At 41.8% G+C, this 25,524-nt stretch overlaps 1 protein-coding gene across 4 annotated transcripts in view; it reads right to left on the bottom strand.

The window, feature by feature from the left end:
* LOC110167936 (transcription factor COE3-like) overlaps positions 1 to 25,524 on the bottom strand; it is a 168,983-nt gene that overhangs the window by 79,624 nt on the left and 63,835 nt on the right. The window lies entirely within an intron of this gene.

Below are 25,524 nucleotides of genomic sequence, written 5' to 3'. Positions count from 1 at the left end.
CCGGGACTGAACCAGGTCTAAACCAGGTCTAAACCAGGACTAACCACTAAACCAGGTCTAAACCAGGACTGAACCGGAATCTAAACCAGGACTAACTACCAGGAAACCAGGTAAACCAGGACTCCGGACTCTTAACCAGGACTAAGCCAGGATTGAACCAGGAGTGAACTGACCAGGTCTAAACCAGGACTGAACCAGGACTAAATAACCAGGATAACCAGGACTAACCAGCAGGACTAAACCAGGAAACTGAACCAGACTAAACCAGGACTGAACCAGGACTGAACCAGGTCTAAAGCAGGACTAAACCAGGACTGAACCAGGACTGAACCAGGGCTAAACCAGGACTAAACCAGGTCAAAACCAGGTCAAAACCAGGACTGAACCAGGACTAAACCAGGTCTAAACCAGGACTAAACCAGGACTGAACCAGGTCTAAACAAGGACTAAACCAGGACTGAACCAGGACTGAACCAGGACTAAGCGTCGGGACGGGTCTGGAGGTGTGCCCACGTAGACTGTCAGGTGATCAGGACTGAGACCAGACCAGAACTGAGACTGGAACCAGACCTGCACCAAACCGCGACTGAGATCGGGATTGAGACCGGGACTTGAGACTGGGACCGAGACCGGGACTGAGATCAGAACAGAGACCTGGACAGAGACCGGTTTAGTCCTGGTTCAGTCCTGGTTCAGTCCGTGTGCGGCGCAATTATCACGGAAACGGGAATCGATCGTTAGAAAACTGAAAAAAACAAATCATTATCCTTTTTTTTTTCATTTTGGTTTTGGCGACAAATAATGAAGAAAATAGTTGTGTTTTCGTTTTTTAATTTTTGGTTTTTATTTTGAAAAACGCATGAACGAATGACACGGATTATTGCTTCCTCTTCACAAACAGACCAGGTTTAGTCCTGGTTTAGACCTGGTTTAGAGTCCGGGTTTGGTCGTTGTTTAGTTTAAGTCTAGTTGGTTTAGACTTGGTTTAGACCTGGTTTAGTCTTGGTTTAGTCCTGGTTTAGTCCTAGTTTAGTGCTGGTTTACTTCTGGTTTAGTCCTGGTTCAATCCTGTTTTAGTCCTGGTTTAGAGTCCGGGTTTAGTCCTGGTTTAGTTCTGGTCTAGTCCTGGTTAAATCTTGGTTTAGTCCTGGATTACAGTCTGGGTTTAGTTTTAGTCTAGTCCTGGTTCAATCCTGGTTTAATCCTGGTTTAAAGTCCTGGTTTAGTCTTGGTTAAGTTTAGTCTTTGGTTTAGTTTTGGTCTAGACCTGGTTTAGAGTCCGGGCTTAGTGCTGTTTTTTTTTTTCATTTTGGTTTTGGCGACAAATAATGAAGAAAATAGTTGTGTTTTTTTTTTTTGGTTTTTATTTTGAAAAACGCATGAACGAATGACACGGATTATTGCTTCCTCTTCACAAACAGACCTGGAGTTGTGTTTTGTTTTGTTTCATTCACACATGTTTGAAGAATCCTGGTTTATTATCAATTTGTGGATTAAATCATGTTGTGTATTTATGAATGAATCTGCAGTCGGCTCTGTGATGAATCCTGCTGCAGTGAGTTGGTTTGGTCGTCTCTTTTCTTTTCTGATCCTCTCTGCGTTTGGTTCATTCTGGACTTGTCACCGGACCTGGAGCTCCAAATGAGGCCGTCACAGGCGGCTCCGGACAAATGCATTTTTGGAGGTCACCCCCGTCCCCCTCGCTCGGCTCCTCGTCCTCCTCTTCTTCCTCTTCCTCGTCTTCCTCTTCACAGAAACGATACAAACGCAAAAACCAGCGCGAGATCTGACAAGTTCATTACAGACGCCTCAAGGCACAAGCGCAGGAGCAGAGACCGACTCAGAGAGAGGGTCTACGTGTGGTCTGGGCGACGGCAGGATGGGTTTAGTCCTGGTTTAGACCTGGTTTAGAGTCCGGGTTTAGTCCTGGTTTTAGACCTGGTTTAGAGTCAGGTTTTTGGTCCTGGTTTAGTTCTGGTCTAGTCCTGGTTAGGTTTAGTCCTGTATAATTCTGGCTTTAGTCCTGGTTTAGAGTCTGGGTTTAGTCTTTAGTTTTGGTCTAGTCTTGGTTTAGGCTTGACCTTTAGTCCTGGTTTTGGTTTAGTCTGGTTTGTCCTGGTTTAGTCCTGGGTTTGGTCCTGGTTAGTTGGTCAGTCCTGGTTTAATCTTGGTTTAGTCCTGGTTAATCCTGCTTAGTCCTGGTTTAGAGTCTTTATCCTGGTTTAGTCCTGAGTCCTGGTTTAGTCCTGGTTTAGTCCTGGTTTAGTCATGATTTAGTCTGGTTTAGAGTCTGGGTTTAGTCGGTTAGTTTGGTCTAGTCTTGTTTAGGCTTTAGACCTGGTTTAGTCCTGTTTAGTCCTGTTAAATCCTATTTTAGTCCTGGTTTAGTCTTTAGTCGTTTAGTTTTGGTCTAGTTTGGTTTAGCTTGGTTTAGTCTTAGTCTAGTTTAGTCGGTTTTGGTTTAGTCAGGTTTAGTCCTGGTTTAGACTAGAGTCCGGTTTAGTCCTGGTTTAATCCTGGCTTAGTCCTGGTTTAGAGTCCAGGTTTAGTCCTGGTTTAGTCATGATTTAGTCCTGGTTTAGAGTCTGGGTTTAGTCGTTGTTTAGTTTTGGTCTAGTCTTGATTTAGGCTTGGTTTAGACCTGGTTTAGTCCTGGTTTAGTCCTAGTTTGGTGCTGGTTTAGTTCTGGTTTAGTCCTGGTTCAATCCTGTTTTAGTCCTGGTTTAAAGTCCAGGTTTGTCCTGGTTTAGTTCTGGTCTAGTCCTGGTTAAATCTTGGTTTAGTCCTGGTATAATCCTGGCTTAGTCCTGGTTTAGAGTCCAGGTTTAGTCCTGGTTTAGACCTGGTTTTTAGTCCTGGTTTAGTCCTGGTACAATCCTGGCTTAGTCCTGGTTTAGGGTCCCGGTTTAGTCCTGGTTTAGTCATGATTTAGTCCTGGTTTAGAGTCTGGGTTTAGTTGTTGTTTAGTTTTGGTCTAGTCTTGGTTTAGGCTTGGTTTAGACCTGGTTTAGTCCTGGTTTAGTCCTAGTTTTGTTTAGTTTTAGTCCTGGTTTAGTTCCTGGTTAGTTCTGGTCTGTTTTAGTCCTGGGTTTAGTCCTGGTTTAGTCTGGTTTAGTCTGGTTTAGTCCAGGTTTAGTCTGGTTTAAGTCCAGGTTTAATCCTGGTTTAGTCTTTTTAGTCCTGGTTTAGAGTCTGGGTTTAGTCGTTTAGTTTTGCTCTAGTTTTTTAGTGGTTTAGATCTGGTTAGTCCTAGTTAAGTCTGGTTAGAGTTCGGGTTTAGTCCTGTTTAGTCTGCCTAGTCCTGGTAAATCTTGTTTAGTCCTGGTATAATTCTGGCTTAGTCCTGGTTTAGAGTCCAGGTTTAGTCGTTGGTTTAGTTTTGGTCTAGTCTTGGTTAGGCTTGGTTTAACCTGGTTTAGTTAGTTTATCTGGTCCTGGTTTAGTCCTGTTTAGAGTCGGTTTGTCCTGGTTTAGTTCTGTCTAGTCCTGGTTAAATCTTGGTTTAGTCCTGGTTAAATCCTATTTTAGTCCTGGTTTAGAGTTCGGGTTTGGTCCTGGTTTAGTTCTGGTCTAGTCCTGGTTAAATCTTGGTTTAGTCCTGGTATAATTCTGGCTTAGTCCTGGTTTAGAGTCTGGATTTAGTCATTGTTTAGTTTTGGTCTAGTCTTGGTTTAGGCTTGGTTTAGTCTTGGTTTAGTTCTGGTTTAGTCCTGGTTTAGACCTGGTTTAGAGTCCGGGTTTGGTCGTTGTTTAGTTTAGTTTTAGTCCTTTTAGTTGGTTTAGTCCTGGTTTAGTTTTTAGTCCTAGTTTAGTGCTGGTTTAGTTCTGGTTTAGTCCTGGTTTCCTGGTTTCCTGTTTTAGTCCTGGTTTAGAGTCTGGTTTAGTGGTTAGGTTTTCTGGTTTTAGTCCTGGGTTTAGAGTGGGTCTGGTTTAGTCTGGTTTAGAGTTCGTTTTTAGTCCTGGTTTAGTCTGGGTTAAATTTTGGATCAGTCCTGGTTCAGTCCTGGTTTAAAGTCTGGATTCAAGCCTGGTTTCATTTTGGTTTCCTTTGGTTTAGTCCTGGTTTAGAGTCCTGGTTTAAGTCTGTTTCAAATCCTGGTTTAGTCCTGGTTTAGTCTTGTTTTAGTCCTGTTTTGTTTTTTTTTTTTTGGTTTAGCCTTGCTTTAGTCCCATTTTAGTCCTGGTTTAGTCCTGGTTTAGAGTTCAGGTTTATTCTTAGTTAAGTCCTGGTTTAGGGTCCAAGTTTAGTCTTAGTTAAATCCTGGTTTAGGGTCCAAGTTAGTCCTGGTTTAGTCCTGGTTAAATCCTGGCTTAGGGTCAAGGTTTAGCCCTGGTTTAGTTTTAGTCTAGTCCAGGTTTAATTTTGGTTTAGTCCTGGTTTAGGCTTGGTTTAGTCCAGGTTCAATCCTGGTTTAGAGTCTGGGTTTAGTCCTGGTTTAGTTTTGGCTTAGTCCTGGTTTAGACCAGGTTTAGTTATGGTTTAGTCTTGGTCAATCTCTTCTTTAGAGTCCTGGTTTAGTCCTAGTTTAGTCCTGGTTCAGTCCTGGTTTTGTCCTTGTTGGTCTCACATCGTTGAGAGTTTTTAGCCAATTCCGGTGTCAAATCCTGGTTTGGTCCTGAACAGATTCTGAAACTTTTTTTAGCTCAGTTTTTAACGTCACATCATGAGATTCTGACCAACTAAAAGTGCAGCATGTGCAGGTCAAAGGTCACTAATAAGAGACTCTCGGATTCTGTGAAATCAACTGTTTGTTTTTCCCGTTTCCATGGAGACGGGGCAAGACGTCCATGTTTACCCGGGACAGTCCCAGTTTTGAGTCCTGTGTCCCCGTCCCAGCGGATTTATACAAAAAACTGTGATTTGCCCCAGTTTTATACAAGAAATGAACCAGGTGTAACTATTTTTTATCTATTTTTAATTTTTTTTTTTACCAATTTGATCTAAACCAGGACTAAACTAAGACCAGGACTAAACTAAGACCAGGACTAAACTAAGACAAGACCAGGACTAAACTAAGACCAGGACTAAAAAGACTAAGACCAGGACTAAACTAAGACCAGAACTAAACTAAGACCAGGACTAAACTAAGACCAGACTAAACTAAACCAGACTAACTAAGACCAGGACTAAACTAAGACCAGGACTAAACTAAGACCAGGACTAACTAAACCAGGACTAAACTAAGACCACTAAACTAAGACACTAAGACCAGACTAAACTAAGACCAGGACTAAACTAAGACCAGACTAACTAAACTAAGACTAAACTAGGACTAAACTAAGACCAGCACTAAACTAAGACCAGGACTAAACTAAGACCAGGACTAAACTAAGACCAGGACAGACCAGGACTAAACTAAGACCAGGACAGACCAGGACTAAACTAAGACCAGGACTAAACTAAGACCAGGACTAAACTAAGACCAGACTAAACTAAGACCAGGACTAAACTAAGACCAGGACTAAACTAAGATCAGGACAGACCAGGACTAAACTAAGACCAGGACTAAACTAAGACCAGGACTAAACTAAGACCAGGACTAAACTAAGACCAGCACTAAACTAAGACCAGGACTAAACTAAGACCAGGACTAAACTAAGACCAGGACAGACCAGGACTAAACTAAGACCAGGACAGACCAGACTAAACTAAACCAGACTAAACTAACCAGGACTAAACTAAGACCAGGACTAAACTAAGACCAGACCTAGACCAGGACTAAACTAAGACCAGAACTAAGACCAGGACTAAACTAAGACCAGGACTAAACTAAGACCAGCTAAACTAGACCAGGACTAACTAAACTAAGACCAGGACTAAACTAAGACCAGGACTAAACTAAGACAGGACAGACCAGGACTAAACTAAGACCAGGACAGACCAGGACTAAAACTAAGACCAGGACTAAACTAAGACCAGGACTAAACTAAGACCAGACAGACTAAACTAAGACCAGGACTAAACTAAGGACTAAACTAAGACAGGACTAAACTAAGACCAGGACTAAACTAAGACCAGGACTAAACTAAGACCAGGACTAAACTAAGACCAGGACAAACCAGACTAAACTAAAGACTAAACAGGACTAACCAGGACTAAACTAAGACCAGGACTAAACTAAGACCAGGACTAAACTAAGACCAGGACTAAACTAAGACCAGGACTAAACTAAGACTAAACTAAGACCAGGACTAAACTAAGACCAGGACTAAACTAAGACCAGGACAGACCAGGACTAAACTAAGACCAGGACAGACCAGGACTAAACTAAGACCAGGACAGACCAGGACTAAACTAAGACCAGGACTAAACTAAGACCAGGACTAAACTAAGACCAGCACTAAACTAAGACCAGACTAGACTAAACTAAGACCAGGACTAAACTAAGACCAGGACTAAACTAAGACCAGGACTAAACTAAGACCAGGACTAAACTAAACCACCAGCACTAAACTAAACTAAGACCAGGACTAAACTAAGACCAGGACTAAACTAAGACCAGGACTAAACTAAGACCAGGACTAACTACCAGGACTAAACTAAAGACCAGGACTAAACTAAGACCAGCACTAAACTAAGACCAGAACTAAACTAAGACCAGGACTAACCTAAGACCAGCACTAAACTAAGACCAGGACTAAACTAAGACCAGGACTAAACTAAGACCAGGACTAAACTAAGACCAGGACTAAACTAAGACCAGCACTAAACTAAGACCAGGACTAAACTAAGACCAGGACTAAACTAAGACCAGGACTAAACTAAGACCAGGACTAAACTAAGACCAGGACTAAACTAAGACCAGCACTAAACTAAGACCAGGACTAAACTAAGACCAGGACTAAACTAAGACCAGGACTAAACTAAGACCAGGACAGACTAAACTAGGACTAAACTAAGACCAGCAATAAGACTAAGACTAAACTAAGACCAGCACTAAACTAAGACTAAACTAGACTAGACCAGGACTAAACTAAGACCAGACCAGACTAAACTAAGACCAGGACTAAAGACTAAACTAAGACCAGGACTAAACTAAGACCAGGATTGAACTAAGACCAGCAATAAACTAAGACCAGGACTAAACTAAGACCAGGACTAAACTAAGACCAGGACAGACCAGGACTAAACTAAGACCAGGACTAAACTAAGACCAGGACTAAACTAAGACCAGAACTAAACTAAGACCAGGACTAAACTAAGACCAGGACTAAACTAAGACCAGGACAAACCAGGACTAAACTAAGACCAGGACTAAACTAAGACCAGGACTAAACTAAGACCAGGACTAAACTAAGACCAGGACTAAACTAAGACCAGGACTAAACTAAGACAGGACTAAACTAAGACCAGGACTAAACTAAGACTAAACTAAGACCAGGACTAAACTAAGACCAGGACTAAACTAAGACCAGAACTAAACTAAGACCAGGACAGACCAGGACTAAACTAAGACCAGGACTAAACTAAGACCAGGACTAAACTAAGACCAGGACTAAACTAAGGCCAGGACTAAACTAATATCAGGACAGACCAGGACTAAACTAAGACCAGGACTAAACTAAGACCAGGACAGACCAGGACTAAACTAAGACCTACATTCATTCTAAACCAGGACTAAAACAGGACTATCACAATTTTGGACTAATCTTATCTCCTTCAACAGTAAAGCAAAAAAAATGCAGCCTCTCAGATTATGACTAGGCCTGGGTATCATTAATATACATACCTCGATACAGTGCACTTTCGATTCGATACGATATATTTCAAATCGATTCGATACGGTTCAATAAAAAATAAAGGTTAAATAATTGCTGTGATACTAAAAGTCTTTGTCTTTAGTAAAATATATCAAAAAATACTCTTGGTGATATATCGATACAGCAGCCCGTGATATCGATACTGTATTTTTACATTAAACAATACGATATATCGATATTTCAATATTTTTGCACAACCCCAATTATGACTGACATGAAAAACCACAGTCTCACACTCTCTTTTCAATTTTATTTTACAATTTTATTTATATCAAATACGGGGTGACCAGACGTCTCTATTTACCCGGGACAGTCCCAGTTTTGAGTCCTGTGTCCCCTGTCCCAGCAGATTTACCCAAAACCAGTGATTTGTCTCAGTTTTATACAAGAAATGTTCCAGGTGTCTCTATTTTTGACCAATCTGATCCCTGCCAATAGTAAAGAGAGGCATAAGTTGTCAGAAAAGCTGCTTAAAAACGACCAAAACACAAAAAATTTGACTATACTGCCCCATGTTAGTCATGAATATGTCAAATACTGACCAGTGGTACTTGTAGTGATAGTAGTGGTAGTAGTAGTAGTAGTAGTAGTAGTAGTAATACCAGTAGTAGTCGTAATGGTGGTGGTCGTGGTAGTAGTAAGTTGTAGAAGTAGTATTAGTAGTGATAGAAGTAGTAGCAATGGTTAGTTAGTTAGCTGTAGTAGTAGTAGTAGTAGTAGTAGTGGTAGTAGTAGTACTGATAGTAGCTGTAGTAGTAGTAGTAGTAAGTAGTAGAAGTAGTAATAGTAGTAGTAGTAGGTGACAGTTGTAGTAGCAGCAGTAAGTTAGTTGTAGTAGTAGAAGTAAGTTGTAGACGTAGTAATAATAGTGGTAGTAGTAGTAATAGCAGTAGTAGTGGTGGTTGTGGTGGTAGTACTAGTAGTATTAGTAGTGATAGTAGTAGTAGTAGCAGCAGCAGTAGTAATAGTAGTAGTAGCAGTAGCAGTAGTAGTAGTAATAGCAGTAGTAGCAGCAACTAGTTAGTTGTAGTAGTATTAGTCGTGATAGTAGTAGTAGTGATAGTAGTAGTAGTAGCAGTAGTAGTAATAGTAGTAGTAATAGTAGTAATAGCAGCAGTTACTTAGTTGTAGTAGAAGTAGAAGGTGACATTAGTAGTCGTGATAGTAGTAGTAGTAGTAGTAGCAGCAGCAGCTAGGTAGTTGTAGTAGTAGTCGTTGACAGTAGTAGTAGTGATAGTAGTAGTAGTAGGAGCAGTTAGAAGTGGTAGTTAGAAGTAGTAGTTAATTGCAGTAGTAGTAATAGTAGTGATATTAGTAGCAGTTAGTTGTAGAAGTAGTACACAACTGTAGTAGTAGTAGTAGTAGTAGTAGCAGTAATTAGTAGAGATTTCTAATTGGTCCTACTTGTACTACCAACAGGAGTAATTATGCTAGACTAGACATAACGGTAGTAGTAGAAGTACCTCCTAAACGTTTCTGGAGCGCAGTACACAGTATTTGAAGTAGAGTTGAGTGTTTCCTTTTCGGTCGTCTCCATTAGCTGGAGCCCAGAGCCTGAAGGCCTCACACTAAACCTGCTCTTACATCTGAGACTCGCCGTTTATAGACGCACCTCAGGAAATGGGCCACACACAACCCCCAGTACTACACACAAATACTAATACTACTACGACTGCACCTCATACGGGACACCGGACAGCAGTACAATCGCCCTCAGATCTCGTGGAGGTGACAGAATTGACAGGGTACAAGCAGTAGTAAGTTTAATTTTAGGAGCGTTAGTAGTACTTTAAAATTTTAAAAACTTTAAAAAATGCGCTTTAAAATTTACAAGTACCAATTTTTTTACTTACAGTACTCTACTACTTTTACTTCAATATGTTCCAACACCAAATATTAGTGGCAGCAGCAGTAGTAGTAGTGGTAAGTATAAAGTTAGTAGTAGTAGTAGCAGTAGCAGTAGCAGTAGTAGTAGTAGTAGTAGTAGTAGTAGTAGTAGTAGTAGTAGTAGTAGTAGCAGTAGTAGCAGTAGTAGTAACAGTAGTAAGTAGCAGTAGTAGAAGTAGTAGTAGCAGTAGTAAAAGTAGTAGCAGCAGTAGTAGTAGCAGTAGTAGTAGCAGTAGTAGTAGTAGTAGTAGTAGTAGTAGTAGTAGTAGTAGTAGTAGTAGTAGTAGTAGTAGTAGTAGTAGTAGTAGTAGTAGTAGTAGTAGTAGTAGCAGTAGTAGTAGTAGTAGTAGTAGTAGTAGTAGTAGTCAGTAGTAGTAGTAGTAGTACAGTAGTAGTAGTAGTAGTAGTAGTAGTAGTAGTAGCAGCAGAAGTAGCAGTAGTAGTAGTAGTAGTAGTAGTAGTAGTAGTAGTAGTAGTAGTAGTAGTAGTAGTAGTAGTAATAGTAGTAGTAGTAGTAGTAGTAGTCAGTAGTAGTAGCAGTAGTAGTAATTGCAGTAGTAGTTGCAGTAGTAGTAGTAGTAGTTACAGTAGTAGTAGCAGCAGTAGTAGTAGTAGTATAGCAGTAGTAGTAGTAGTAGTAGTAGTAGTAGTAGTAGTAGTAGTCAGTAGTAGTAGTAGTAGTAGTAGTAGCAGTAGTAGTAGTAGTAGTTGCAGTAGTAGTAGTAGTAGTAGTAGTAGTAGTAGTAGTAGTAGTAGTAGTAGTAGTAGTAGTAGTAGTAGTAGCAGCAGTAGTAGTAGTAGTAGTAGTAGTAGTAGCAGTAGTAGTAGTAGTAGTAGTAGTAGTAGTAGTAGTAGCAGTAGTAGTAGTAGTAGTAGTAGTAGTAGTATAGCAGCAGCAGTAGTAGTAGTCGTAGTCATAGTAGTAGTTGAGTAACTTTTCCAGTAATAGTAATGTACAAGTATAAAGTAAAGTAAAAATATAAAAGTACACACACAGTACTAGTGATGTGACGTTACAGGTAGTCAGTATTCTGTAAATAAATACGTGTTAAAGTATTCTACCCAACACCAGTACTATCAGTGCCAACAACAGATACACTGCAGTGACATCATGCTGGGGGTGTTCTACATGTACCTCTAGTGGTGGAATGTTTAGGGAGTGTTTCAAAACGCACATGAGCAAACACAGACACAAAAGGTTTAAGACTCTGAAAACTCAAGAAAAAACAGAAAATGGATTCACATTCTCAAGCACATTTTCAGAAATCTGTGATCAATATGAGTGTTCATGGTCCTGTTCAGGTGTTTAATTTTCGACTAAAAAGTGAGAGCGACAAACTGATAAACTGTTGGCTAGTGCGAGGTTCCTCCTGATTGTAATGTTACGAGTGAGAGATTCGTTTAACAGCACACATCAGCTCTTCTGCTGTCGGTATTCGATAAATCCGAGTCAGTTCACCCGACATCTTTTGTAAATGTTTTCTGTTGCAACAGTTCAGGAAAATATGGACGCCTGAGAAAGTTTAATGTTTATCTTGTTTGTTTATGAACACTACATAAGGTCCCGGTCAAGCAGAAGTAAACAACAAGGCCAAAAATTCAAGTTAATGCATCTGATATAAAAATGTATTGAACAGATACATATGTACTCTAGTTTATGAAACTGTTGACCTTTTTTCTGGACCATTTTTGGTTCTAAAGTTACATACGTTTTAAACAGACCATGTATGAAACATGGAACAAAAATTATTTCCCAAATTTCAAAGATCTGCAAATCATGTAAATAAATGGATGTATTTCATCATATCTTGTGTTATTCCATCTTTGAACTGTAGATGAAGGTACATGATTAAAAAAAAAAAAGTGTTTAAAATGATAAAATTTGCTTGGAAGGACTGACATATTTTATAGAAATAGTTACGTTTCATTTTGAAGAAATATTAAAGTATTTAGAAGAAAAAAGTTGACAAATTATGTAAAATCATGCACCTTCTACTTGCTTGCACAATTTTCCCTCCGTTACTTTTCCCTCCGTTACTTTTCCCTCCGTTACCATGACCTTTCTTAATAAAAAATCTCATGACTCAAAAAGTAAGAGCTTTTTCAACCTAATCTTGGACCATATGTTACTATTACACGTTCAGAAATTATGTGATGATGATGATGTGAAAGAAAATCTTAGGGCCTGTTTACACGAGAACGCTTTCAGGTAAAAACTACAAAATATTTTATCGGAAGTGCCTTTCGTTTAGACGGTGACGGCGTTTTTGGGGCTTAAAAACGCGAAAATCTGAAACCACCTTCCAGAGCGGAAAGTTAAATACACTCCGCTAGGATATGGAGCAAAAAAATATATCTTGACATATTTTGTTATATGTCGATATACGATATATATCTCGATATCTGTAGAGGAAAAATAACCCCTCAAAAACTACTGAAACTACTTTTTTTATTGAAGTGCTTCTGCCAGATTTAAGATTACAAAAAATTCCTGATTACATAAATAATAATTTGACTGTAAAATAAAATAAATAATACATGTTGCCTTCTTTTCATTCATAAATAAAACAACTCAAGCTCATCTTTGCAGGAAGGAGCAATGAGGTTTCCCACAATCCACTGCAGATCAATCCCAATGTTTCCAAACACTATTGTACAAGTGACACTGCAGCAGATTGATTAAAATCTTCTGCATAAATAAACTTACATTACTAAACTTTACAACATTTAAACCATAACGACTCTAGAGCCACGTCAGACCGTTTGAGATTATAATGTGTTTAATGCAGTTTTGTGCACATGTGTTTACGTTTTACAGAAACGAAACTTAAAACCGCATGACTCATTTGCATAAACAGCTCGCTCCTTGTGCCGCTGATGTGGTTCAGTTTCTTTTGGACTAAAGGACGCGACTCAGTGGAATATGAGGATGTGCTGCTGATGGTTTTGTCTGTAAATGGTGGAAAAGGTTTGTGGCGCTAGAAGCTTTTCACTGGCACCAACTTTCAGCGTTCAAGGAGGTAGTGAGGAGAGAATGAGACACAAGCAGCAAAATCAGGGAGGAGGGGACGCGCGGGCGACGACAGAGAAGGCAAATAAGCGAAGCGGCGAAATCAGAATTGAATATAAGCATTATATCGATATATACGATATGTCAGAATCTATACAGAGTTTTAAAAATATCTCGATATATTTAAAATGTCGAGATATCGCCCACCCCTACGCTCCGCCATAGCATTTCCATCTACACTGCCCAAGACGCTATGGAAATATTGTTTCCTTGTCTATAATATTCTACAGTATGACATAAAATATGTAAGGGTGTCAAATTATCGCGTTAATAGGCGAGTTTCAGCTGACGTCACTGTTATTAAAAGCCCGCGTTGCATGCTGGGAAATATTTTGGTCGGAGGCAAGAAACACGATAGCGTCAAACACAGTGCGTAACCTCGTGTATTTATCCCCGATAATGGTAAATTCCTGCTGCATTATCGATGCACAAATAGAAGCACGGAAGAAGGAAAATGTCTTTTTCGTATTCCGAGTGAAAAGAACCGCTAACGGTGAATTAAACGGCTTTCAAACATCCGCAGAGCAAACGTAGAAGATCCTAACAAACCGTGGACTCCAACAAGTTCAACAACACATCGAGACTCTTGGAGGTTTTCATCTTTTCTGCTGTGAATGGCCCAGGAGTTTCCACCAAGTCATTGTGGATATCGCCCAAGTGAATATTTGTCCAGGTAGTTGGCGATTCTGACCAGAAATTTGGTTTGGTCCACCTTTTGTCGGGGTTGAAAAGGGTGATTTGTCGTCCGTCGATGCTTATGACCAATTTCTGGTCAAATGGTCTTGGGTCCTCTGCCGTTAGAGTGGATAAATAACCGGGATCAATACCCTTTACGTGCTTTCTCGCTCCGTCCGTCATGTTGAATTAGTGTTTCTTGCCGCCGACCAAAATAATTCCCAGCATGCAACGCACGCTTTTGTCAACAATGAAACTCGCCTATTGCGATAAATGAATTACAGTCATATTTAGTGCGTTGTTTTTTAATCACGTTAATCTTATTTTTAATCTCTAACTTTACTGTTTCTGTGCGAGTTGCCTTATTATAAAATTTGTTTTTATGTGTTGTTAGGACACAGTCCCGCACTGTGCAGTCCTGCTCCGCTCGCTCCCGCAAAGAATTGTAATTTTCATTTCTGTTCTCGCCACATCTGCGATAAACCTGCACACGTCTGATCTCTGAAAACATCACGACACAAACAGAACAGACTCACCTTCAGCATCAACATCCCTCTGTCACAGAAAGAACATCTATATTCCACTGAGTCGTGTCCTTTAGTCTGACAGAAGCTGAACCGCATCAGCGCACAAGAGCTTTTTTTGTTTTGTTTTGTTTGTTTTTTTCCTTTGCTTAGTTTATGCAAATGAGCCATGAGGTTTTAAATTTCTTTTCTGTGAGACTGTGTGTGCAAATCTGCATTAAACACATTATAATGTCAAACGGGCTGATGTGGCTCTAGAGAGGTGATGGTTTATATGCAGTGTTGTGAAGGTGACTTTTAAAATGTAATCCCCTACAGATTACAGATTACATATCCCAAAATGTAGTTTGTAACGTAATCCATTAAATTACTTAAAGTGAGTAACGTAATCTGAATACTTTGGATTACTTGATTTGCTGTAGAGAAGCAAAGACAGGATATTGTAACATGAGATGTTTTGTCTGATAAAAGAAAATGAAAAACCCAGACTTTACTGAACCAAATTAAAAATATTATTGATAGAAGAGGAGGAGACACGTCCACACGGCATGATTTAGTCCTGATTTAGTCCTGATTTAGTCCTGTTTTAGCCCTGGTTTAGTTCTGGTTTAGTTCTGTTTAGACCTGGTTTAGACCTGGTTTAGTTCTAGTTTTAAACCTGGTTTAGACCTGGTTTTAGACCTGGTTTAGATCTAGTTTAGACCTGCCTTTAGTCCTGTTGTAGTCCTGGTTTAGTCCTGGTTTTAGTCCTGGTTTTAGTCCTGGTTTAGACCTGGTTTTAGTCCTGGTTTTAGACCTGGTTTAGACCTGGTTTTAGACTAGTTTAGATCTAGTTTAGACCTGCCTTTAGTCCTGTTGTAGTCCTGGTTTAGTCCTGGTTTTAGTCCTGGTTTTACCTGGTTTAGACCTGGTTTAGATTTTAGATCTAGTTTAGACCTGCCTTTAGTCTGTTGTAGTCCTGGTTTAGTCCTGGTTTTAGTCCTGGTTTAGACCTGGTTTAGACCTGGTTTAGATCTAGTTTAGATCTAGTTTAGTTTCCGGGAATGAGTGTAATTACTGGGAAAAAAAAGAAAGAAAGGGGGATACAGCCCAAAATGTGAAAACAGGAAAACACCGCCGTGTAATATATTTATTTCAACATAGTAACTGTAATCCAATTACCACTCACTGAAACAGTAACTGTAACTGAATACACTCATAATTTGTACTCTGATTACATAACTCTGGTACATGTAATCTGTTACTCCCCAACACTGTTTATATGTTGTAAAGTTGAGTTTATTTATTCAGATTAGTCATAGTAATAATAATAATGAAGATACTTTTATAAAAACGTTAATGATAATATGAAAATAATGTAATAATGAATCCAAATGAAAATACCTCAAGTTGAAGATTTTCTCAGCAATGTTTAGGTGAGATTAAAAAAGAGATTAATTAGATTAATTAATTACAGATCATAATTAATTAATCTCTCAATTTTTTTAATCGCTTGACAGCACTAAAAATATATCTCCATGGGGAATGTTCCGGAGCGTTGTTTTAACTTTCTATTTCCATGGAACGCTGAAGGAGTCACCACCTCTTTAAAAAGTCACTTTAAAATCTCTGTTTCACAATTGTTTTTTTTAATCAAGTCAAAATCAATAAAGCTTTTTCACAACAGCCGGAAGTGCCGCGCTGTAGATTTGCGAAACTTCCGGTTAATGGTTTTTCTGCAGCAAAATATCTGTGGAAATGTCTCACGTAATCTTCATCAGTATTTAGGAGAAGTTTATTTGTTGGAGCTGTGTCTCGCTCGTCTCACTCGCGGTGCTGTGTATTGATTCAGACAAACCCCAGGTGCACTCTGGGAGATTTCACCTCCGCATTAATATGAGTGACAGTAACGAGAGCTTCAGCAGCAAATCAACGGCAGGTCAGGAATTGGACAAGATCATTAGAGGAATTTATGTTCAAGCTGAGAAACCGCACGGAAAACTGACAAAACCGGAGCAGTCGTAAGGTTCTGAACGCACTAATTCTGCAGCTAATGTAAGGATTTAAAAACCCAGAGGAGCACTCCCCGGTTTTATTTGTTTGCGCAGGGAGTATTTTTCGTATTTATGTTGTTCGCAAACTGTATTTGTCTCCTTGAGAGTGGAGCCGGAGACAGAGGAGGGCCTGGGGAGCGAGGAGCGAGAGGAGCAGCTGGTCCACAACGAGCCCCAGAACCGGACTAAACCCAAGGACACAGTTTAGACCGGAGCTAACGGCGGGATTTTGTGGCTCTGTGAGGACTCGTCAAGACCAGGCCAAGACCAGGACCGGACCGGAGTGAACCAGTCGGAGTCCGGACCGAGGACTACGGGAGTGACAAAGATCCTGACTCTGCCTCGGTGTGTCCCGGGGCAGCTGTGGCTACAATGGCACCACAGTTTTTTCCCTAAACGCGACCAGATAAAGCTGAAACGCAACTGGGAATAACACCAAGAAAGAAAAAAACACGCGTCTGTACTGTGAGCGAGCTTGCGTCTCCACAAACCTGACTCTTACTTGGCCTGGAGGAGGGCTACTACTGTTTGTTTTTATGGAAATGTTGTTTCCTTGTCTGTAATATTCCAGAGAATTGCATAAAATGTTCATCTATATATGGTTTTAACTTTCTACTTCTATTTAAATTTCTATTTCTTGTTTTAGTTTTTTATTAATCAACTCAAAATCAATTAGCTTATCTGTAAAGTGATTGCGTTTTAGAACAGTTCTATGTGAAAAAATATACACTTTCTACACCACAGGTAATAGTAATAGTAGTAGTAGTAGTTAGTTGTAGAAATCGTAATTAGAAGTAGTATTTAGTTGCAGTAGTAGTAATAATAGTGACAGTAGTAGCAATTAGTACTTAGCTGTAGTAGTAGTAAATAGTAGATAGTTATACTTGGTCTTACTTGTACTACTGACAGGAGTAATTATGGTAGACTAGCAGTAATGGTAGTAGTAGAAGTACTTCCTAAATGTTTCTGGACCACAGTACAGTACACAGTATTTGAAGTAGAGTTTACTGTTTCCTTTTCTATGGAAATGTTGTTTCCGTGTCTATAATATTCCACAGTATAAAATATATCTCCATGGGGAATGTTTCGGAGTGCGGTTTTAACTTTCTATTTCCATGGAACCACCTCCAGAAAGAAGAACTTTAAAATGTCCGTCTCAAAATCAGTGAGCTTATCTGTAAAGTGATGACATTTGAGATGAGTTCTCTGTAATTGCGTGAGTGCGTATGCGCACGGTTATGACTGGATTCTGGATTCGGTGTTCACATGCGCTCAGAGAAACCAGGACACTCACGTCTCTGTAAACGGGAGGAATCGGAGTATCCTGGATATTTAGACTGGTTGCTATGGTAACTACGGCATAGATGTGGCAAGGAGCTAAACATGGAGTAACTTTCCTAACTTAAAGCGTTTGAACAGGTTTCTAACAACAAAAACGAAGATGCACATTCAAGTAAGAACATGAGACCGTGGAGCTCTGCCACAGCTTCAGTAAAAGTCGTTTTAACTGTTGAAAAATACAACACAGTATCACAACATCAGTTTGGTTCAAGAGCAGCACAGACAGACACAGAGTTGAGCCTGGTGTTAAAATGTGGTTGTATTAAACAATAAACAGCTTTTTTCTTTTTTTTTTTTAAATAAAAGTACAAAGTATAAAACATTATTACTTAAAACATCTTGTTATGAGTTTGAATCGTTTTGGTAAAGTAGCTACTCCTAACATTTCTGTTACTTGAGTTTGCACATGCTCAGTGCAGCTCCTGCGTCTACAGGCCACTGGATACTCGGAGAAAAACCCAGTGAGAGTCTCCTGGTTTCTCATAACCGGGATACTGGCTTATCCAAGATAATGAAATCAGGATACTGTGTCTACATGGACACTCACATAACCAGGATACTCAAAAATCCTGATCATAACCTGAGATATTGACAAAACCCGATCATAACCAGGATACTCAACCGCGATCATGTAAACGTTTATTCCTCCAAAAAATAATTCCGGTCGTTCAGCACATGCGCATTCGGTCGACCTTCTGTTCCCAATTTCTATTTTCAACGACAAAACAAAATGACAAAACAGTCGGTATCAGCTGAAGTGTGCGTTTTCTTCCGGTCGATGTAAATTATTTTTAAGTCTATTTTTAAATTATTTTAAGCTATTATTTATTATCTGTGTTACCTTTTCCTGCTGTTCTGAAATTGTGCGTTGCAACACTGGAATTTCCCCACTGTGGGACTAATAAAGGCATATCTTATCTTATCTTATCTTATCTCTAAATGCGTTTGTGTCTCTGTCCAATCAGAACCCTTCCCGACCTCCAGACATTGAGCGGAATCAAATAAAGTTGATTTAACGTGTTTCCATGTAAACCACAATTCGGAATTACAGAGAATAATTTAATTCCAAATCATTTTATTTGGAATCATTTAAATTGGAGTAAAAAAAAAATAATGTAAACATGGCCAATATTGCGATACTTGACATGTATTATTTTGTTTTGGACCAAAATAAAAACTGGCTGGTCTCACCCTCAGAAGCAGAAAGAGACAAATCCATGCGCCGGAAAACTCGAGTCACAAAAACCACGACTCAGATCTGTTTTTGTTTTACATTAGAACAGAATTTAAAAAACTACAGAAGTTGTGAGAGTCTGGTCCCTGTGCTTGGGCTCTTCACGTGTGTGCCCGGCGCAGGTGAGTTTACGGCGCGGCGCTCGGTGTTTTTACTGTTCCTGTGCCATCTGTGCCAGGCTGCGGCCGGGTGCTCTCATGCCCGCGCCCTGGCAGATGGCCCGGGCCAGTTTACGGCGTTCTGCTGTAAAGAGACGCTCCCACCGCCCCACCGCGACATCTGGACCGAAGAGCCGCCAAAAACCAGAGAGGGGCAAGGAGGACGAGGACCAGGGCTGAACCGGGACTGAACCAAGACTCAACCAGGACTAAATCAGGACTAAACCAGGACTAAATCAGGACTAAACCAAGATTAAACCAGGATTGACCCAGGACCAAACCAGGTCTGAACCGCAACTAAACCAGGAGTAAACAGGACTAAACCAAGATTAAACCAGGACTAAACCAGGACTAAACCAAGATTAAACCAAGATTAAACCAGGACTGAACCAGGACTAAACCAGGACTAAACCAAGATTAAACCAAGACTGAACCAGGACTAAACCAGGACTAAACCAAGATTAAACCAAGACTGAACCAGGACTAAACCAGGACTAAACCAGGACTACACCAGGACTGAACAAGGACTGAACAAGGACTGAGAGCGAAAAGTGGCAACGAGGACCCAGACTGAACCAAGACTCATCCAGGACTAAACCAGGACTAAACCAGGTCTGACCCAGAACTAAACCAGGACTAAACCAAGATTAAACCAAGACTGAACCAGGACTAAACCAGGACTACACCAGGACTGAACCAGGACTAAATCAGGACTAAACCAGGACTAAACCAGGACTACACCAGGACTGAACCAGGACTGAACCAGGACTAAACCAGGACTAAACCAAGACTGAACCAGGACTAACGCAAGACTGAATCAGGACTAAATCAAGGACTGAACCAGGACTAGACCAGGACTAAACCAGGTCTAAACCAGGACTAAACCAGGGCTGAACCAGGACTGAACCAAGACTCAACCAGGACTAAACCAGGACTAAACCAGGACTGAACCAGGACTAAACCAGGGCTGAACAAGGACTAAACCAGGACTCAACCAGGACTGAACCAGGACTGAGCCAAGACTCAACCAGGACTAAACCAGGACTAAATGTGTGAATGAAACAAAACACAAGTCCAGGTCTGTTTTTGTCAAGGAAACATTAAAACAAGACTTAAAGCTACAAGAGTCAGTTTTGTGTCATATTGGATTTTAAACACTAAAAATCAGAAAAAAATAATATCAATATTCAATATGTGACACACTGGGAGGGCATCTGACACACTGGGAGGGCATCTGACACACTGGGAGGGCATCTGACACACTGGGAGGGCATCTGACACACTGGGAGGGCATCTGACACACTGGGAGGGCATCTGACACACTGGGACACTTATGGTCGACCTTCTCTTTAACCTGTTTGGTGAAAAGTCAAATCTTATGTTTTCAGAATGAGGCGGGTTTGGTCGTCACGCTGAGACGCTCAATCCCACAATGCACCAGAACGAAACCCGCTGCTCACACACGAGAAACACACACACACACAGAGAGAGAAACACACACACACACGAGAGAGAAACACACACACACACACGAGAGAGAAACACACACACACACACACACAGAGAGAGAAACACACACACACACACGAGAGAGAAACACACACACACGAGAGAGAAACACACACACACGAGAGAGAAACACACACACACACACACACACGAGAGAGAAACACACACACACACACACACACGAGAGAGAAACACACACACACACACGACGAGAGAGAACACACACACACAGAGAGAAACACACACACACACGAGAGAGAAAAACACACACACACACACACGAGAGAGAAACACACACACACACACGAGAGAGAAACACACACACACACACACACACAGACGAGAGAGAGACACACACACACACACACACACACGAAGAGAAACACACACACACACACACACACGAGAGAGAAACACACACACACACACACGAGAGAGAAACACACACACACACACGAGAGAGAAACACACACACACACACACACACACGAGAGAGAAACACACACACACGAGAGAGAAACACACACACACACACACACACACGAGAGAGAAACACACACACACACACACACGAGAGAGAAACACACACACACACACACACGAGAGAGAACACACACACACGAGAGAGAAACACACACACGAGAGAGAAACACACACACACACACGAGAGAGAAACACACACACACGAGAGAGAAACACACACACACGAGAGAGAAACACACACACACACACGAGAGAGAAACACACACACACACGAGAGAGAGAAGAGAACACACACACACACACAGAGAGAAACACACACACACGAGAGAAAAACACACACACACACACACACACGAGAGAGAACACACACACACACAGAGAGAAACACACACACACACACACACGAGAGAGAGAAACACACACACACACACAGAGAGAGAACACACACACACACACGAGAGAGAAAACACACACACACACACACGAGAGAGAAACACACACACACGAGAGAGAAACACACACACGAGAGAGAAACACACACACACACACACACGAGAGAGAAACACACACACACGAGAGAGAAACACACACACACACACACGAGAGAGAAACACACACACACACGAGAGAGAGAAACACACACACGAGAGAGAACACACACACACGAGAGAGAAACACACACACACACACACACGAGAGAGAACACACACACACACACACACACACGAGAGAGAAACACACACACACACGAGAGAGAAACACACACACACGAGAGAGAGAAACACACACACACACACGAGAGAGAGAAACACACACACACACGAGAGAGAAACACACACACGAGAGAGAAACACACACACACACGAGAGAAACACACACACACGAGAGAGAAAACACACACACACGAGAGAGAAACACACACACGAGAGAGAACACACACACACACACACACACGACGAGAGAGAAACACACACACACACACGAGAGAGAAACACACACACACACACGAGAGAGAAACAACACACACACACACGACGAGAGAAACACACACACACACACGAGAGAGAAACACACACACACACACACACACGAGAGAGAAACACACACACACACGAGAGAGAAGAACACACACACACACACACGAGAGAGAAACACACACACACACACGAGAGAGAAACACACACACACACACACACGAGAGAGAAAACACACACACACACGAGAGAGAGAAAACACACACACACGAGAGAGAACACACACACACACACACGAGAGAGAAACACACACACACACACAGAGAGAGAAACACACACACACGGAAGAGAAACACACACGAGAGAGAAACACACACACACACGAGAGAGAGAAACACACACACACACGAGAGAAACACACACACACACGAGAGAGAGAAACACACACACACACACAGAGAGAGAAACACACACACACGAGAGAGAAACACACACACACACACAAGAGAGAGAAACACACACACACGAGAGAGAAACACACACACACACGAGAGAGAGAAACACACACACGAGAGAGAGAGAACACACACACACACGAGAGAAACACACACACACACACACGAGAGAGAAACACACACACCACACACACGAGAGAGAAGACACACACACACACGAGAGAGAAACACACACACACACGAGAGAGAACACACACACACACGAGAGAGAAACACACACACACACGAGAGAGAAACACACACACACACACGAGAGAGAAACACACACACACACGAGAGAAACACACACACACACGAGAGAGAAACACACACACACACGAGAGAGAAACACACACACACACACACGAGAGAGAAACACACACACACACACGAGAGAGAAAACACACACACACACGAGAGAGAAACACACACACACACACAACGAGAGAAACACACACACGAAGAGAACACACACACACACACGAGAGAAACACACACACACACACACACACGAGAGAGAAACACACACACGAGAGAGAAACACACACACACACGAGAGAGAAACACACACACACACACACGAGAGAGAAACACACACACACACACACGAGAGAGAAACACACACACACACACGAGAGAAAGAAACACACACACACGAGAGAGAACACAACACACACACGAGAGAGAAACACACACACACACACAGAGAGAGAGAAACACACACACACACACGAGAGAGAGAAACACACACACACACACGAGAGAGAAACACACACACACACGAGAGAGAAACACACACACACACACGAGAGAGAAAACACACACACACACAGAGAGAAAGAAACACACACACACGAGAGAGAAACACACACACACACACGAGAGAGAAACACACACACACACACACGAGAGAGAAACACACACACACACACACACGAGAGAGAAACACACACACACACACACACACGAGAGAGAAACACACACACACGAGAGAGAAACACACACACACACACACACACGAGAGAAGAAACACACACACACGAGAGAGAAACACACACACACACGAGAGAGAAACACACACACACACACACGAGAGAGAGAAACACACACACACACGAGAGAGAAACACACACACACACGAGAGAGAAACACACACACACACGAGAGAGAAACACACACACACACACGAGAGAGAAACACACACACACACACGAGAGAGAAACACACACACACACACGAGAGAGAGAAAACACACACACACACGAGAGAGAAACACACACACACACACACGAGAGAGAAACACACACACACCACGAGAGAGAACACACACACACGAGAGAGAGAAACACACACACACACACGAGAGAGAAACACACACACACACACACACGAGAGAGAAACACACACACACACACACGAGAGAGAAACACACACACACACGAGAGAGAAACACACACACACACACACACACACGAGAGAAACACACACACACACGAGAGAGAACACACACACACACACGAAGAGAGAAACACACACACACACACGAGAAGAAACACACACACACAGAGAAACACACACACACAGAGAGAGAAACACACACACACACGAGAGAGAGAAACACACACACACACGAGAGAGAAACACACACACACACGAGAGAGAGAAACACACACACACACACACACACACACGAGAGAGAGACACACACACACACACGAGAGAGAAACACACACACACACGAGAGAGAAACACACACACACGAGAGAGAGAAACACACACACGAGAGAGAAACACACACACACACACACACACACACACGAGAGAGAAACACACACACACACACACACACAACAGAGAGAAAACACACACACACACACGAGAGAGAAACCACACAGCACACAGGACAGAGAGCAGACAGGAGCAGACAGGGAGCAGACAGAGCAGACAGGAGCAGGAGCAGACAGGAGCAGACAGGAGCAGACAGCACAGGAGACAGACAGGTGCAGAGCAGACAGGAGCAGACAGGTGCAGACAGGAGCAGACAGAGCAGCAGACAGGAGACAGGTGCAGACAGGCAGACAGGAGCAGACAGGAGCAAAACCAGGAGGAGCAGAGCCAGAGGTGCAGACAGGTGCAGACAGGAGCAGACAGGAGCAGAGGAGCAGGAGCAGAAGACCAGAGGAGCAGAGCCAGAGCAGTGCAGGCAGACAGGTGTGCAGACAGGTGCAGACAGGAGCAGACAGGAGCAGTAACAGTAGTAGCAGGAGTGTTTTCTCATCGAGCGCTAAAGTAAACACAGGGTTAAAAATAGAAGTGAACTTGACCCTTGACCTCCGAGGGCTTAATGTAATTCACTGGAACAGAAGAAACGAGAGAACACGACGGAGAGAGAAAAAGAAAAAAAAGAGAAAGAGAGAAATAAAAAGAGAGGGAGAGCGGACTTGTGGGAACTCTCGGTCACATGTGTAATGGTCTGGACTGTTCTAAATCCAAATGTGTGACGTTTTTCTACCGTAAATACTCCTCCTTTATTGGAAGTGTTGTTGTCACATAAACTGGACGTCCTGGGTTACGCAAAACTGACTCTTGTAGATTTAAGTTTTATGTTGTAAAGTTTTTACCTCAACAAAAACAGACCTGGAGTTGTGTTTTGTTTCCTTCATGTTTGAGTAAGTCTTTATTATTACAGCGTCCACATGTCCAAAGATCAAAACGCTCTTGTGATTCACGATTTTCTGAAGCCCAAACTGGGAACCAAGACTGAACCAGGACTAAACCAGGACTCAACCAGGTCTAAACTAGGACTGAATCAAGACTGTACCAGGACTAAAGTGAGATTCAACCAGGACTAACACAAGACTGAATCAGGACAAAACCAAGGACTGAACCAGGACTCAACCAGAACTAAACTAAGACTAAACCAGGTCTGAACCACATAGATTGCACCGGATTATAAGGAGCATTACGTGAAACCGGGACTGAACCAGGACTAACACAAGACTGATCCAGGACTAGACCAGGTCTGAACCAGGACTGAACCAGGACTAAAGCAGGATTAAACCATGATTAAACCAGGACTCAACCAGGACTCAAACAGGACTCAGCAGAGAAGGACAAGGAGGTCGAGGACCAGAACTACACCAGGACTAAATAAGGACTGAATCAGGACTAACACAAGGACTGAACCAGGAATAAACCAAGACTAAACCAGGTCTGAACTAGGACTGAACCAGGAATAAACCAGGACTAGACCAGGTCTGAACCACATACGTTGCACCGGATAATAAGGCACATTAAGCGAAACAAAAGGACAACACTGGAGACTGATCCTTAGCCCAGGCGTCCACGATCCATCGGCAGATCGTCAGCCAGCCAGTGTGA

Source organism: Boleophthalmus pectinirostris, unplaced genomic scaffold, assembly GCF_026225935.1.
Source record: "Boleophthalmus pectinirostris isolate CB_2022bp ecotype Guang Dong unplaced genomic scaffold, ASM2622593v1 HiC_scaffold_3, whole genome shotgun sequence".
Classification (NCBI taxonomy): domain Eukaryota; kingdom Metazoa; phylum Chordata; class Actinopteri; order Gobiiformes; family Gobiidae; genus Boleophthalmus; species Boleophthalmus pectinirostris.
The sequence above is the reverse complement of the archived record's forward strand: the minus strand, read 5'-3'. Positions and strand labels throughout refer to the sequence as shown.